This window comes from Salvelinus alpinus, chromosome 1, assembly GCF_045679555.1.
Source record: "Salvelinus alpinus chromosome 1, SLU_Salpinus.1, whole genome shotgun sequence".
In the NCBI taxonomy this organism is placed as follows: Eukaryota; Metazoa; Chordata; class Actinopteri; order Salmoniformes; family Salmonidae; genus Salvelinus; species Salvelinus alpinus.
In genome coordinates, this window is record NC_092086.1 from 10488841 (window position 1) to 10507532 (window position 18692).

Sequence of the window (18692 nt, forward strand, 5' to 3'; positions counted from 1 at the left end):
TTTTCACTGTATCTTTGACTATATGTTTGTTTTACTCCATGTGTAACTATGTGTTGTTGTATGTGTCGAACTGCTTTGCTTTATCTTGGCCAGGTCGCAATTGTAAATGAGAACGTGTTCTCAATTTGCCTACCTGGTTAAATAAAGGTTAAATAAAATTTAAAAAAAATAAAAAAAACTCTCACCATTACCAATAACAGAGGCTACAACAAAACATGCTAACCTCTCACCATTACCAATAACAGAGGCTACAACAAAACATGCTAACCTGTCACCATTACCAATAACAGAGACTACAACAAAATATGCTAACCTCTCACCATTACCAATAACAGAGACTACAACAAAACATGCTAGCCTCTCACCATTTCAAATAACAGAGACTACAACAAAACATGCTAACCTCTCACCATTACCAATAACAGAGGCTACAACAAAACATGCTAACCTCTCACCATTGCCAATAACAGAGACTACAACAAGACATGCTAACCTCTCATCATTACCAATAACAGAGGCTACAACAAAACATACTAACCTCTCACCATTACCAATAACAGAGGCTACAACTAAACATGCTAACCTCTCACCATTACCAATAACAGAGGAGATCTGATCTTTGTGCCTCTGTAACTTTCTCATTCGTCATTATTCACGATTCATTAATGATTATTCATATCATGGTAGCATCCACATGAATGTAGAAGTGTTCAGAAACATCTTCTATTCTTACTGACAATGCAAGTGAAGTGACTCCAAAATGACAGGACATTATTCACCATTCAGTTTATATTAGGAAAAACATAATTCAAAACACAACCAAGACAAACTGCAAATGAATTCAACAAGTTAGTAGAATCACAATCTTGATGTAATCACTGCAGGCACGGAATATTTGACCAAATACTAAACTTTTGACAAAATTAATTTGTAAAAATAATTAAGACTTCTTCAAATGGATACATAACGTGGTTTCATTTCTTAACGGTAGCAGAGCTACATTAACCTCAAATAAAAGGTGACATTCGGTGCTGTTACCTAATATGAAACATTCTATCTCAAATACAAAATGCTGGAGCATAGCAACAAATGTAAAACTGTAAACCTCACTGTCCAAACACATATGGTGTGGACTATGTGTGCCTGGTAAACACATGTGGATCTGGTGAACAGTTATCACTTGTTGACCAACTACAGGAATACTGACCTCAGAGTCTCCAGTTTACAGTGGGGATTCCCCAGTCCAGCAGAGAGCAGCTTCACTCCTGAATCCTTCAGGTCATTGTTACTCAGGTCCAGCTCTCTCAGATGTGAGGGGTTTGACATCAGAGCTGAGACCAGAGAAGCACAGCCTTCCTCTGTGACTCCACAGCCTGACAGCCTGACAAAGAGATCATCATGACTTCAAACACACTGTTAATCTAACACCAGTAGTGTAGAAGGACAATGGCAGATGCATTTGGTTTATTCAAACAACATATAGATTCATCTTCCGTCTCCTAGAACTGTATCGTCATATTGTTATACTAATGGTAAAATCAATGCATGTGTTTTTCAATATAATATTATATACATATTATAATACATATTTTTCTCTAAACTGATTATTTCTTCCTGATGATTAGTTCTTATATGTCATTTTATTTACTCACAGAGCAGCTCTGGAGGCTTTGACCACTGGCAGCAGCCTCAGAAGACCTTCCTCTGATCTGGAATATTTCTTCAGGTCAAACACATCCAGCTCCTTTTCTGAAGTCAGCAACACAAAGACCAGAGCTGACCACTGTGCAGGTGAGAGTTCTTCACTGGAGACACTTCCTGAGTTCAGGTAGCTTTGGATCTCCTCCACCAGAGAACAGTCATTCAGTTCATTCAGACAGTGGAACAGATTGATGCTCCTCTCTGGAGAGAGATTCTCCCTGATCTTCTCCTTGATGTACTTGACTGTTTCTTCATGGCTCTGTGAGCTGCTTCTTGTCTTTGTCAGTAGACCTCGTAAGTGCTTCTGATTGGACTCCAGTGAGAGGCCCAGAAGGAAGCGGAGGAAAAGGTCCAGGTTTCCTGTCTCACTTTGTAAGGCTTTATCCACAGCACTCTTGTAGAAAGTAACTTCAGGCTTGTCTCTGAACAGCAAAGAAAAGATCCTGGACTTTGTTTGCAGTTTGTCCATTAGATTCTCATTGTTGTTGATGAATGAGAGGAACACATATACAGCAGCCAGAAACTCCTGAATGCTCAGATGAACAAAGCAGTACACCTTGTCCTGGTACAGCACACATTCCTCTTTAAAGAGCTGTGTGCACAATCCTGAGTACACTGAGGCTTCATTGACATCAATGCCAGCCTCTTTCAGGTCTTCTTCATAGAAAATCAGATTGCCATTCACAAGCTGCTGAAAAGCCAGTTTTCCCAGTGACAGAATGCTCTTTTTATTCCAGTGTGGACCTGTCTCTTCTTTCCCAAGATACTTTTCATTCTTCTGTTTGGTATGAAACTCCACAAGGTGTGTGTACATCTCAGTCAGAGTCTTGGGCATCTCTTCTCTCTTATGTTTCAGCATGTGTTCAAGGACTGTTGCAGAAATCCAACAGAAGACTGGAATGTGGCACATGATGTGGAGGCTCCTTGACGTCTTTATGTGTGAGATGATTCTGCTGGCCAGGTCCTCATCACTGAATCTCTTCCTGAAGTACTCCTCCTTCTGTGGGTCATTGAACCCTCGTACCTCTGTCACCTGGTCAACACACCCTGAAGGGATCTTATTGGCTGCTGCAGGTCGGGTAGTTATCCAGAGGAGAGCAGAGGGAAGCAGATTTCCCTTGATGAGATTTGTCAGCAGAACATCCACTGAGGTTGACTCTGTGACGTCACAACAGATCTTGTTCTTCTGGAAGTCTAGGGGCAGTCGGCACTCATCCAGACCATCAAAGATGAACAGAACTTTGTACTTGTCGAAGTTGGAGATTCTTGATTCTTTGGTTTCCATTGAGAAGTGGATGAGAAGTTCAATGAAAGTCTGTTTGTCCTCTTTCATCAAATTCAGCTCCCGAAAAGGAAATGAAAAAATAAATTGGACATCCTGATTTGCTTTTCCTTCAGCCCAGTCCAGAATAAACTTCTGCACAGAGAATGTTTTTCCAATGCCAGCGACTCCCTTTGTCAGCACAGATCTGATATGTTTGTCTTGTCCAGTTAAAGGTGTGAAGATGTCGTTACATTTGACTGCAGTCTCTGGTCTTGCTTGTTTCCTGGTTGTTGTCTCAATCTGTCTCAGCTCATGTTCATTATTGACCTCTCCTGTTCCACCCTCTGTGATGTAGAGCTCTGTGTAGATGTTATTGAGAATTGTTGGGTTTCCTTGTTTAGCGATTCCCTCAAATACACATTGAAACTTCTTCTTCAGATTAGATTTGAGTTCACGTTGGCAAATCACAGCAGGATCATCTGAATCTAGAAATAACACGGATGATATTAATATTACGTCTGTTTTGATGACTACAGTATTGTAGGACTGTTATAAAGTTTTAAATTATAATAATTTATTCTCATAACTGACTGTATAAATGTGTAAATGTTTTCATAATGCATTACAGACTGGTGTGACTGATTATATTATTATTGGTATTATTGATGGTATTATTAATGTTGTCTCTCTCTCTAAATTAATCACCACAACACATCCCTGCTGCTACTTGATGAGGTCACTAGGTGTTGTGTTAAGGCTGCTACAATATCATTGAGTTACAACGCTACTTTAGCTGTACTTTAGCTACAGCTTTTAAATGTTATAAAACAGCATTCAACATGAGGCAGACAGATCTTACATTTCTCCAGTGTGTCAGCAAGCTCCTTCTGGTTCATTTTCCTCAGGATGTGCAGTGTGATCTTCAGAGCCCCCTCTCTGGCACTGCTCTCCTGCTTCTCATCTTCAGCATCCACCACTTCCTTATCCTGCTTCTGACTCGCAAAGCCTTCTGGGAGCTCTGGACTAAGAATCCTCTTGAACATCTTCAGCTCGTTCTTCACAAATGTCATAATTTTCTCTTCAAGCAACTGAAATAAATCAAGTAAATAAGTTAAGCAAGAGAATAAATGCTTTCTCATTAACACATTAATGAATGATTGACAGATCAACCTTAATTGAGGTAAACAAAAACAAATGTACATAACAGGACCACATACACTGAATATGAAGGCCAGGTCTGTTTGATAACTCTGGGAAGACTGACCACTGAGAATCTCTGACTCTGATCTCTCCTGTTGGTTTCTGTGGACAAAACATGAGATTACATCTCCTCACCAAGGGAGCACACACACACACGCACACACACACACTGGACAATGAAAATGTAAAAAAGGATTAGCCTATGAATTATGAAAACCTCAAAAATAAATGGTTAAATGGGAGAGGAGAAATGACTAGAGACAGTGTTGTTTAACTCACTGACCATGACCCATGAGTTCTTCTTACCTTTGTTCAGTAGAAAAGTCTCCCTCTCTAAAGGATATAGGAGGTTCCATAGACTTGTCACTCTTCGTGGACACACAGCTGGGTTCAGGGGAGGCTGGTCTCCCCTGCTTGATTGGACTTCAACACAACAGAGACAAACATTACATCTCTCATCTACTCTGAGCTCTGATGGGGAAACATAAGAACAGTTTCATTCCAGAACGATATATATACATTTTCAGAAATGTTGGTCAATTATATTTTATTGTTTAAAGAAAGTCTTTATAAAGGCTTCTAAAGTGTTTAATTTCCACTTAAAATTGTCAAACTTGATTTGATGAAAAATGGATCAGCCCCTACCAAAAATATCCCTTAATTATAATCCACATAAAAATGCACATTTTCTGTTATTTTCCTGCTGTGAGAAACTAAGTCAAATTAAGATGGCATCTGTTAGTGAATTCATCTTTAGATATCTAGGTGAGACAACCACATATCACAGTCAGATATACAGGATACCAACATTACATTCCTGATAAACAATGGATATATAGATATCTAGGTGAGACAACCACATATCACAGTCAGATATACAGGATACCAACATTACATTCCTGATAAACAATGGATATATAGATATCTAGGTGAGACAACCACATATCACAGTCAAATATACAGGATACCAACATTACATTCCTGCTAAACAATGGATATATAGATATCTTGGATAAATAGCAAAAAAACACATTTTCATACACAACTGAAATCTAGGACAGTTATATAGAATGTACCCATAAGAAATCATTTCTGATTAAAAAAACTTTTAGAAAATACATTCTTAAACAATATTGTCAGCTCACCTCTTAGTTTTGGTGTCATGTTCCCCAGAGAGATTCATTCTAGAGGCAGGGCCTCTCTCCACTTTCTCCCCAGAGAGACTCATTTTAGAGCACTGATCCCTAAACAGAGATACAACATGTTGGTTGTGGTTAACACAGTGACAACTAAACAGAGATCCAGCATGTTGGTTGTGGTTAACACAGTGACAACTAAACAGAGATCCAACATGTTGGTTGTGGTTAAGTCGCTCTGGATAAGAGCGTCTGCTAAATGACTTAAATGTAAATGTAAATGTTAACACAGTGACAACTAAACAGAGATCCAACATGTTGGTTGTGGTTAACACAGTGACAACTAAACAGAGATCCAGCATGTTGGTTGTGGTTAACACAGTGACAACTAAACAGAGATCCAACATGTTGGTTGTGGTTAACACAGTGACAACTAAACAGCCTGATAGGTCTACATCTTATTTCAGATAGACTACAGTAGTAAACTAGCCCCTGATAGGTCTACATCTTATTTCAGAGAGACTACAGTAGTAAACTAGCCCCTGATAGGTCTACATCTTATTTCAGATAGACTACAGTAGTAAACTAGTCCCTGATAGGTCTACATCTTATTTCAGATAGACTACAGTAGTAAACTAGCCCCTGATAGGTCTACATCTTATTTCAGATAGACTACAGTAGTAAACTAGTCCCTGATAGGTCTACATCTTATTTCAGATAGACTACAGTAGTAAACTAGCCCCTGATAGGTCTACATCTTATTTCAGATAGACTACAGTAGTAAACTAGTCCCTGATAGGTCTACATCTTATTTCAGATAGACTACAGTAGTAAACTAGCCCCTGATAGGTCTACATCTTATTTCAGATAGACTACAGTAGTAAACTAGTCCCTGATAGGTCTACATCTTATTTCAGATAGACTACAGTAGTAAACTAGCCCCTGATAGGTCTACATCTTATTTCAGATAGACTACAGTAGTAAACTAGTCCCTGATAGGTCTACATCTTATTTCAGATAGACTACAGTAGTAAACTAGCCCCTGATAGACTACAGTAGTAAACTAGCCCCTGATAGGCCTACATCTTATTTCAGATAGACTACAGTAGTAAACTAGCCCCTGATAGGCCTACATCTTATTTCAGATAGACTACAGTAGTAAACTAGCCCCTGATAGACTACAGTAGTAAACTAGCCCCTGATAGGTCTACATCTTATTTCAGATAGACTACAGTAGTAAACTAGTCCCTGATAGGTCTACATCTTATTTCAGATAGACTACAGTAGTAAACTAGTCCCTGATAGGTCTACATCTTATTTCAGATAGACTACAGTAGTAAACTAGCCCCTGATAGACTACAGTAGTAAACTAGCCCCTGATAGACTACAGTAGTAAACTAGCCCCTGATAGGTCTACATCTTATTTCAGATAGACTACAGTAGTAAACTAGCCCCTGATAGGTCTACAGTAGTAAACTAGTCCCTGATAGGTCTACATCTTATTTCAGATAGACTACAGTAGTAAACTAGCCCCTGATAGGCCTACATCTTATTTCAGATAGACTACAGTAGTAAACTAGCCCCTGATAGGTCTACATCTTATTTCAGATAGACTACAGTAGTAAACTAGCCCCTGATAGGTCTACATCTTATTTCAGACAGACTACAGTAGTAAACTAGCCCCTGATAGGTCTACATCTTATTTCAGACAGACTACAGTAGTAAACTAGCCCCTGATAGGTCTACATCTTATTTCAGATAGACTACAGTAGTAAACTAGCCCCTGATAGGTCTACAGTAGTAAACTAGCCCCTGATAGACTACAGTAGTAAACTAGTCCCTGATAGGTCTACATCTTATTTCAGATAGACTACAGTAGTAAACTAGCCCCTGATAGGTCTACATCTTATTTCAGACAGACTACAGTAGTAAACTAGCCCCTGATAGGTCTACATCTTATTTCAGATAGACTACAGTAGTAAACTAGCCCCTGATAGGTATACATCTTATTTCAGACAGACTACAGTAGTAAACTAGCCCCTGATAGGTCTACATCTTATTTCAGATAGACTACAGTAGTAAACTAGCCCCTGATAGGTCTACATCTTATTTCAGACAGACTACAGTAGTAAACTAGCCCCTGATAGGTCTACATCTTATTTCAGATAGACTACAGTAGTAAACTAGCCCCTGATAGGTCTACATCTTATTTCAGATAGACTACAGTAGTAAACTAGCCCCTGATAGGCCTACATCTTATTTCAGATAGACTACAGTAGTAAACTAGCCCCTGATAGGTCTACATCTTATTTCAATTAGACTACAGTAGTAAACTAGCCCCTGATAGGCCTACATCTTATTTCAGATAGACTACAGTAGTAAACTAGTCCCTGATAGGTCTACATCTTATTTCAGATAGACTACAGTAGTAAACTAGCCCCTGATAGGTCTACATCTTATTTCAGATAGACTACAGTAGCCTGGGCAAGATGATTTAGCAGCTTGCTTAGTTCAAATTGACAGATTCATTTATTTAACATGAATAGCAATGTGATTTCTCAATCGGACTCCACACTGCCCTTTCCCACTTGGACAAAAGGAACACCTATGTGAGAATGCTGTTCATTGACTACAGCTCAGAGTTCAACACCATAGCGCCCACTAAGCTCATCACGACTGCGTGGCCAAACACGACTCCAACACCATTGTTAAGTTTGCTGACAACACAACAGTGGTAGGCCTGATCACCGACAATGATGAGAAGTCAGAGAACTGGCAATGTGGTGCCAGGACAACAACCTCTCCCTCAATGTGAGCAAGACAAAGGAGCTGTTTGTGGACCACAGGAAACAGGCCCCCATTAACATCGATGGGGCTGTAGTGGAGCGGGTCGAGAATTTCAACTTCCTTGGTGTCCATATCACCAACGAATTATCATTTTATTAAAAAATATTATTTTTATTTCACCTTTATTTAACCAGGTAGGCTAGTTGAGAACAAGTTCTCATTTACAACTGCAACCAAGATAAAGCAAAGCAGTGCAACACATACAACAACACAGTGTTACACATGTAATAAACAAACGTAGAGTCAATAACACAATATAAAAGTCTATATACAGAGTGTGCAAATGAGGTAAGATTAGGGAGGTAAGGCAATAAATAGGCCGTAGTGAAAAAAGTTATTACAATTTAGCAATTAAACACTGGAGTGATAGATGTGTAGAAGATGAATGTGCAAGTAGAGATAATGGGCTGCAAAGGAGCAAACAAATAAATAACAATATGGGGATGAGGTAGTTGAATGGGCTGTTTACAGATGGGCTATGTACAGGAGCAATGATCTGTGAGCTGGTCTGACAGCTGATGCTTAAAGTTTGTGAGGGAGATATGAGTATCCAGCTTCAGTGATTCTTCAATAGTTAGTAACCAGAGGGTAACGGTAACAGTCAGTTGCAAGCGACAGCAGTAACTTGTGACATTGTGCCTAATCTTGCATCAATTTTTTGTATAGTCCTTCTTCAAGACATCTCTCTTACATTATTTTAGCTAAAGTTATAATCTACTCGAAACCAGGTTTAGTTTTTTTCTCTCCAAAATATGAATTACTGTAGGCCTATAATAATTGGTAACAGGCCTACCAAACCCCAAACATTTTGAATTTGAGAATGTTCATTTGTATGCCTCAAATATGAAACTGTCTTAAAATATGTGATGATTAGTTGAATCAGGTGTGTAAGTGCTGGTAAGAACAAAAGGATTGAGAAACCCTGAGATAAACATAAAACCATATATTGAAAAGCTCCTCCACCATCTTTACCAGACGTTTTACTGATAACATGTCGGCCTACTGATTAGTTTACACTTTGAAAACTGCTGTCTGTCAGCAACTCAGCTCAAGTAGCAGTTCTACTAACTAGTAATATCTCATTACAGGTATTCATTCTCTTACTCTGTTCATTAGAATTAATTATTGTTCAGAAATACTTACTTTATTTTTCAGTTCTGTCCATATAGTGTTTTCTGCTCTGTCGTCTCAAAATGGATCCTGTACAAAAGAACAAATGTACTTTATGTTTCAGCTCAGCCACCTCCCCACCCTGAAAATAAAGGGATGTATTGTGTGTCCAAAGGAAAGTAGTGGGCTTGTGGAAAGTAGTGTGTGTGTCCAAAGGAATGTAGTGGGTGTGTCAAAGCGCTCTGCTATAGGTTAGAGGGTTCTGATTGAGCTGTGTTTTGTTTCATCCATTTCTTACTACTCAACAACCATATATTGATCTACCATACATTGATCAACCATACATTGATCTACCATACATTGATCTACAATACATTGATCCACCATACATTGATCCACCATACATTGATCTACCATACATTGATCAACCATACATTGATCAACCATACATTAATCTACCATACATTGATCCACCATACATTGATCCACCATACATTGATCTACCATACATTGATCTACCATACATTGATCTACCATACATTGATCCACCATACATTGATCCACCATACATTGATCCACCATACATTGATCCACCATACATTGATCTACCATACATTGATCCACCATACATTGATCCACCATACATTGATCTACCATACATTGATCCACCATACATTGATCCACCATACATTGATCTACCATACATTGATCTACCATACATTGATCAACCATACATTGATCCACCATACATTGATCCACCATACATTGATCCATCATACATTGATCAACCATACATTGATCCACCATACATTGATCTACCATACATTGATCAACCATACATTGATCTACCATACATTGATCTACCATACATTGATCTACCATACATTGATCCACCATACATTGATCCATCATACATTGATCAACCATACATTGATCCACCATACATTGATCTACCATACATTGATCAACCATACATTGATCTACCATACATTGATCTAACATACATTGAGGTACCATACATTGATCCACCATACATTGATCCACCATACATTGATCTACCATACATTGATCTACCATACATTGATCTACCATACATTGATCTACCATACATTGATCTACCATACATTGAGCTACCATACATTGAGCTACCATACATTGATCTACCATACATTGATCCCATACATTGATCTACCATACATTGATCTACCATACATTGATCTACCATACATTGATCTACCATACATTGATCTACCATGCCACAAGAGTTTGGACTTCTGTTTTTAAGCCAGAGGACCCATACTTTTACACAAATAATTTTACATTTTCAGTTTTAAAACTGAAGATTGTTAATTTGTAATTAAAACTATTGATGATGGGTGTACTTCATGTGTGGAATGTGTGTGCAGCTGTCACCCTGCTACTAGTTAACTACTTCCCATTACCAGACAGTAGTACTAGGTAGCTACTTCCCATTACCAGACAGTAGTACTAGGTAGCTACTTCCCAGCCATTACCAGACAGTAGTACTAGGTAACTACTTCCCATTACCAGACAGTAGTACTAGGTAACTACTTCCCATTACCAGACAGTAGTACTAGGTAACTACTTCCCATTACCAGACAGTAGTACTAGGTAACTACTTCCCATTACCAGACAGTAGTACTAGGTAGCTACTTCCCATTACCAGACAGTAGTACTAGGTAACTACTTCCCATTACCAGACAGTAGTACTAGGTAACTACTTCCCATTACCAGACAGTAGTACTAGGTAACTACTTCCCATTACCAGACAGTAGTACTAGGTAACTACTTCCCATTACCAGACAGTAGTACTAGGTAACTACTTCCCATTACCAGACAGTAGTACTAGGTAACTACTTCCCATTACCAGACAGTAGTACTAGGTAGTTACTTCCCAGCCAGACAGTAGTACTAGGTAAACCTACTTCTCATTACCAGACAGTAGTACTAGGTAACTACTTCCGATTACCAGACAGTAGTACTAGGTAACTACTTCTCATTACCAGACAGTAGTACTAGGTAGCTACTTCTCATTACCAGACAGTAGTACTAGGTGACTAATTCCCATTACCAGACAGTAGTACTAGGTAACTACTTCCCATTACCAGACAGTAGTACTAGGTAGTTACTTCCCAGCCAGACAGTAGTACTAGGTAGCTACTTCTCATTACCAGACAGTAGTACTAGGTAACCATTTGCCCATTACCAGACAGTAGTACAAGGTAACTACTTCCCAGCCAGACAGTAGTACGAGGTAACTACTTCCCATTACCAGACAGTAGTACTAGGTAACTACTTCCCATTACCAGACAGTAGTACGAACTACTTCCCATTGTCAGACAGTAGTACTAGGTAGCTACTTCCCATTACCAGACAGTATTACTAGGTAACTACTTCCCATTACCAGACAGTAGTACTAGGTAACTACTTCCCATTACCAGACAGTAGTACTAGGTAACTACTTCTCATTACCAGACAGTAGTATTAGGTAACTACTTCCCATTACCAGACAGTAGTACTTGGTAACTACTTCCCATTACCAGACAGTAGTACTAGGTAACTACTTCCCATTAGCAGACAGTAGTACTAGGTAACTACTTCCCATTACCAGACAGTAGTACTAGGTAACTACTTCCCATTACCAGACAGTAGTACTAGGTAGCTACTTCCAATTACCAGACAGTAGTACTAGGTAACTACTTCCCATTACCAGACAGTAGTACTAGGTAACTACTTCCCATTACCAGACAGTAGTACTAGGTAACTACTTCCCATTAGCAGACAGTAGTACTAGGTAACTACTTCCCATTACCAGACAGTAGTACTAGGTAACTACTTCCCATTACCAGACAGTAGTACTAGGTAACTACTTCCCATTACCAGACAGTAGTACTAGGTAACTACTTCCCATTACCAGACAGTAGTACTAGGTAACTACTTCCCATTACCAGACAGTAGTACAAGGTATCTACTTCCCATTACCAGACAGTAGTACTAGGTAACTACTTCCCAGCCAGACAGTAGTACTAGGTATATACTTCCCATTACCAGACAGTAGTACTAGGTCACTACTTCCCAGCCAGACAGTAGTACTAGGTAAATTCTTCCCATTACCAGACAATAGTACTAGGTAACTACTTCCCATTACCAGACAGTAGTACTAGGTAGTTACTTCCCAGCCAGACAGTAGTACTAGGTAACTACTTCTCATTACCAGACAGTAGTACTAGGTAACTACTTCCCATTACCAGACAGTAGTACTAGGTAACTACTTCTCATTACCAGACAGTAGTACTAGGTAACTACTTCTCATTACCAGACAGTAGTACTAGGTAACTACTTCCCATTACCAGACAGTAGTACGAACTACTTCCCATTGTCAGACAGTAGTACTAGGTAGCTACTTCCCATTACCAGACAGTATTACTAGGTACCTACTTCCCATTACCAGACAGTAGTACTAGGTAACTACTTCCCATTACCAGACAGTAGTACTAGGTAACTACTTCTCATTACCAGACAGTAGTATTAGGTAACTACTTCCCATCACCAGACAGTAGTACTAGGTAGCTACTTCCCATTACCAGACAGTAGTACTAGGTAACTACTTCCCATTACCAGACAGTAGTACTAGGTAACTACTTCCCATTACCAGACAGTAGTACTAGGTAACTACTTCCCATTACCAGACAGTAGTACTAGGTAACTACTTCCCATTACCAGACAGTAGTACTAGGTAACTACTTCCCATTACCAGACAGTAGTACTAGGTAACTACTTCCCATTACCAGACAGTAGTACTAGGTAGTTACTTCCCATTACCAGACAGTAGTACTAGGTAGCTACTTCCCAGCCATTACGAGACAGTAGTACTAGGTAACTACTTCCCATTACCAGACAGTAGTACTAGGTAACTACTTCCCATTACCAGACAGTAGTACTAGGTAACTACTTCCCATTACCAGACAGTAGTACTAGGTAACTACTTCCCATTACCAGACAGTAGTACTAGGTAGCTACTTCCCATTACCAGACAGTAGTACTAGGTAACTACTTCCCATTACCAGACAGTAGTACTAGGTAACTACTTCCCATTACCAGACAGTAGTACTAGGTAACTACTTCCCATTACCAGACAGTAGTACTAGGTAACTACTTCCCATTACCAGACAGTAGTACTAGGTAACTACTTCCAATTACCAGACAGTAGTACTAGGTAACTACTTCCCATTACCAGACAGTAGTACTAGGTAGTTACTTCCCAGCCAGACAGTAGTACTAGGTAAACCTACTTCTCATTACCAGACAGTAGTACTAGGTAACTACTTCCCATTACCAGACAGTAGTACTAGGTAACTACTTCTCATTACCAGACAGTAGTACTAGGTAGCTACTTCTCATTACCAGACAGTAGTACTAGGTAACTAATTCCCATTACCAGACAGTAGTACTAGGTAACTACTTCCCATTACCAGACAGTAGTACTAGGTAGTTACTTCCCAGCCAGACAGTAGTACTAGGTAGCTACTTCTCATTACCAGACAGTAGTACTAGGTAACCATTTCCCATTACCAGACAGTAGTACAAGGTAACTACTTCCCAGCCAGACAGTAGTACGAGGTAACTACTTCCCATTACCAGACAGTAGTACTAGGTAACTACTTCCCATTACCAGACAGTAGTACGAACTACTTCCCATTGTCAGACAGTAGTACTAGGTAGCTACTTCCCATTACCAGACAGTAGTACTAGGTAACTACTTCCCATTACCAGACAGTAGTACTAGGTAACTACTTCCCATTACCAGACAGTAGTACTAGGTAACTACTTCCCATTAGCAGACAGTAGTACTAGGTAACTACTTCCCATTACCAGACAGTAGTACTAGGTAACTACTTCCCATTACCAGACAGTAGTACTAGGTAACTACTTCCCATTACCAGACAGTAGTACTAGGTAACTACTTCCCATTACCAGACAGTAGTACTAGGTAACTACTTCCCATTACCAGACAGTAGTACAAGGTATCTACTTCCCATTACCAGACAGTAGTACTAGGTAACTACTTCCCAGCCAGACAGTAGTACTAGGTATATACTTCCCATTACCAGACAGTAGTACTAGGTCACTACTTCCCAGCCAGACAGTAGTACTAGGTAAATTCTTCCCATTACCAGACAATAGTACTAGGTAACTACTTCCCATTACCAGACAGTAGTACTAGGTAGTTACTTCCCAGCCAGACAGTAGTACTAGGTAACTACTTCTCATTACCAGACAGTAGTACTAGGTAACTACTTCCCATTACCAGACAGTAGTACTAGGTAACTACTTCTCATTACCAGACAGTAGTACTAGGTAACTACTTCTCATTACCAGACAGTAGTACTAGGTAACTACTTCCCATTACCAGACAGTAGTACGAACTACTTCCCATTGTCAGACAGTAGTACTAGGTAGCTACTTCCCATTACCAGACAGTATTACTAGGTAACTACTTCCCATTACCAGACAGTAGTACTAGGTAACTACTTCCCATTACCAGACAGTAGTACTAGGTAACTACTTCTCATTACCAGACAGTAGTATTAGGTAACTACTTCCCATCACCAGACAGTAGTACTAGGTAGCTACTTCCCATTACCAGACAGTAGTACTAGGTAACTACTTCCCATTACCAGACAGTAGTACTAGGTAACTACTTCCCATTACCAGACAGTAGTACTAGGTAACTACTTCCCATTAACAGACAGTAGTACTAGGTAACTACTTCCCATTAGCAGACAGTAGTACTAGGTAACTACTTCCCATTACCAGACAGTAGTACTAGGTAACTACTTCCCATTACCAGACAGTAGTACTAGGTAGCTACTTCCCATTACCAGACAGTAGTACTAGGTAGCTACTTCCCAGCCATTACCAGACAGTAGTACTAGGTAACTACTTCCCATTACCAGACAGTAGTACTAGGTAACTACTTCCCATTACCAGACAGTAGTACTAGGTAACTACTTCCCATTACCAGACAGTAGTACTAGGTAACTACTTCCCATTACCAGACAGTAGTACTAGGTAGCTACTTCCCATTACCAGACAGTAGTACTAGGTAACTACTTCCCATTACCAGACAGTAGTACTAGGTAACTACTTCCCATTACCAGACAGTAGTACTAGGTAACTACTTCCCATTACCAGACAGTAGTACTAGGTAACTACTTCCCATTACCAGACAGTAGTACTAGGTAACTACTTCCAATTACCAGACAGTAGTACTAGGTAACTACTTCCCATTACCAGACAGTAGTACTAGGTAGTTACTTCCCAGCCAGACAGTAGTACTAGGTAAACCTACTTCTCATTACCAGACAGTAGTACTAGGTAACTACTTCCCATTACCAGACAGTAGTACTAGGTAACTACTTCTCATTACCAGACAGTAGTACTAGGTAGCTACTTCTCATTACCAGACAGTAGTACTAGGTAACTAATTCCCATTACCAGACAGTAGTACTAGGTAACTACTTCCCATTACCAGACAGTAGTACTAGGTAGTTACTTCCCAGCCAGACAGTAGTACTAGGTAGCTACTTCTCATTACCAGACAGTAGTACTAGGTAACCATTTCCCATTACCAGACAGTAGTACAAGGTAACTACTTCCCAGCCAGACAGTAGTACGAGGTAACTACTTCCCATTACCAGACAGTAGTACTAGGTAACTACTTCCCATTACCAGACAGTAGTACGAACTACTTCCCATTGTCAGACAGTAGTACTAGGTAGCTACTTCCCATTACCAGACAGTATTACTAGGTAACTACTTCCCATTACCAGACAGTAGTACTAGGTAACTACTTCCCATTACCAGACAGTAGTACTAGGTAACTACTTCTCATTACCAGACAGTAGTATTAGGTAACTACTTCCCATTACCAGACAGTAGTACTTGGTAACTACTTCCCATTACCAGACAGTAGTACTAGGTAACTACTTCCCATTAGCAGACAGTAGTACTAGGTAACTACTTCCCATTACCAGACAGTAGTACTAGGTAACTACTTCCCATTACCAGACAGTAGTACTAGGTAGCTACTTCCAATTACCAGACAGTAGTACTAGGTAACTACTTCCCATTACCAGACAGTATTACTAGGTAACTACTTCCCATTACCAGACAGTAGTACTAGGTAACTACTTCCCATTACCAGACAGTAGTACTAGGTAACTACTTCTCATTACCAGACAGTAGTATTAGGTAACTACTTCCCATCACCAGACAGTAGTACTAGGTAGCTACTTCCCATTACCAGACAGTAGTACTAGGTAACTACTTCCCATTACCAGACAGTAGTACTAGGTAACTACTTCCCATTACCAGACAGTAGTACTAGGTAACTACTTCCCATTACCAGACAGTAGTACTAGGTAACTACTTCCCAGCCAGACAGTAGTACTAGGTAACTACTTCCCATTACCAGACAGTAGTACTAGGTAACTACTTCCCATTACCAGACAGTAGTACTAGGTAGCTACTTCCCATTACCAGACAGTAGTACTAGGTAGCTACTTCCCAGCCAGACAGTAGTACTAGGTAGCTACTTCCCAGCCATTACCAGACAGTAGTACTAGGTAACTACTTCCCATTACCAGACAGTAGTACTAGGTAACTACTTCCCATTACCAGACAGTAGTACTAGGTAACTACTTCCCATTACCAGACAGTAGTACTAGGTAGCTACTTCCCATTACCAGACAGTAGTACTAGGTAACTACTTCCCATTACCAGACAGTAGTACTAGGTAACTACTTCCCATTACCAGACAGTAGTACTAGGTAACTACTTCCCATTACCAGACAGTAGTACTAGGTAACTACTTCCCATTACCAGACAGTAGTACTAGGTAACTACTTCCAATTACCAGACAGTAGTACTAGGTAACTACTTCCCATTACCAGACAGTAGTACTAGGTAGTTACTTCCCAGCCAGACAGTAGTACTAGGTAAACCTACTTCTCATTACCAGACAGTAGTACTAGGTAACTACTTCCCATTACCAGACAGTAGTACTAGGTAACTACTTCTCATTACCAGACAGTAGTACTAGGTAGCTACTTCTCATTACCAGACAGTAGTACTAGGTAACTAATTCCCATTACCAGACAGTAGTACTAGGTAACTACTTCCCATTACCAGACAGTAGTACTAGGTAGTTACTTCCCAGCCAGACAGTAGTACTAGGTAGCTACTTCTCATTACCAGACAGTAGTACTAGGTAACCATTTCCCATTACCAGACAGTAGTACAAGGTAACTACTTCCCAGCCAGACAGTAGTACGAGGTAACTACTTCCCATTACCAGACAGTAGTACGAACTACTTCCCATTACCAGACAGTAGTACGAACTACTTCCCATTGTCAGACAGTAGTACTAGGTAGCTACTTCCCATTACCAGACAGTATTACTAGGTAACTACTTCCCATTACCAGACAGTAGTACTAGGTAACTACTTCCCATTACCAGACAGTAGTACTAGGTAACTACTTCTCATTACCAGACAGTAGTATTAGGTAACTACTTCCCATTACCAGACAGTAGTACTAGGTAACTACTTCCCATTACCAGACAGTAGTACTAGGTAACTACTTCCCATTAGCAGACAGTAGTACTAGGTAACTACTTCCCATTACCAGACAGTAGTACTAGGTAACTACTTCCCATTACCAGACAGTAGTACTAGGTAGCTACTTCCAATTACCAGACAGTAGTACTAGGTAACTACTTCCCATTACCAGACAGTAGTACTAGGTAACTACTTCCCATTACCAGACAGTAGTACTAGGTAGCTACTTCCAATTACCAGACAGTAGTACTAGGTAACTAATTCCCATTACCAGACAGTAGTACTAGGTAACTACTTCCCATTACCAGACAGTAGTACTAGGTAGTTACTTCCCAGCCAGACAGTAGTACTAGGTAGCTACTTCTCATTACCAGACAGTAGTACTAGGTAACCATTTCCCATTACCAGACAGTAGTACAAGGTAACTACTTCCCAGCCAGACAGTAGTACGAGGTAACTACTTCCCATTACCAGACAGTAGTACTAGGTAACTACTTCCCATTACCAGACAGTAGTACGAACTACTTCCCATTGTCAGACAGTAGTACTAGGTAGCTACTTCCCATTACCAGACAGTAGTACTAGGTAACTACTTCCCATTACCAGACAGTAGTACTAGGTAACTACTTCCCATTACCAGACAGTAGTACTAGGTAACTACTTCCCATTAGCAGACAGTAGTACTAGGTAACTACTTCCCATTACCAGACAGTAGTACTAGGTAACTACTTCCCATTACCAGACAGTAGTACTAGGTAACTACTTCCCATTACCAGACAGTAGTACTAGGTA

The 18692-nt window shown here is 39.9% G+C and overlaps 2 protein-coding genes across 5 annotated transcripts in view; both read right to left on the bottom strand.

Moving 5' to 3' along the window:
* Nucleotides 1-3954, bottom strand: part of LOC139546938 (serine-rich adhesin for platelets-like) — a 115715-nt gene extending 111761 nt beyond the window's left edge. For 2 of the 4 annotated variants that reach the window (XM_071360104.1, XM_071356853.1), the window contains exon 1: nucleotides 3825-3954. The gene's annotated coding sequence lies outside the window, so the exon portion shown is untranslated. Of the gene's footprint in view, nucleotides 1-1207; nucleotides 1514-3824 lie in introns of those variants that run through there. The other 2 variants (XM_071359250.1, XM_071361532.1) reach the window with 2 other exon arrangements.
* LOC139543437 (stonustoxin subunit alpha-like) overlaps nucleotides 1-18692 on the bottom strand; it is a 190386-nt gene that overhangs the window by 15236 nt on the left and 156458 nt on the right. The window lies entirely within an intron of this gene.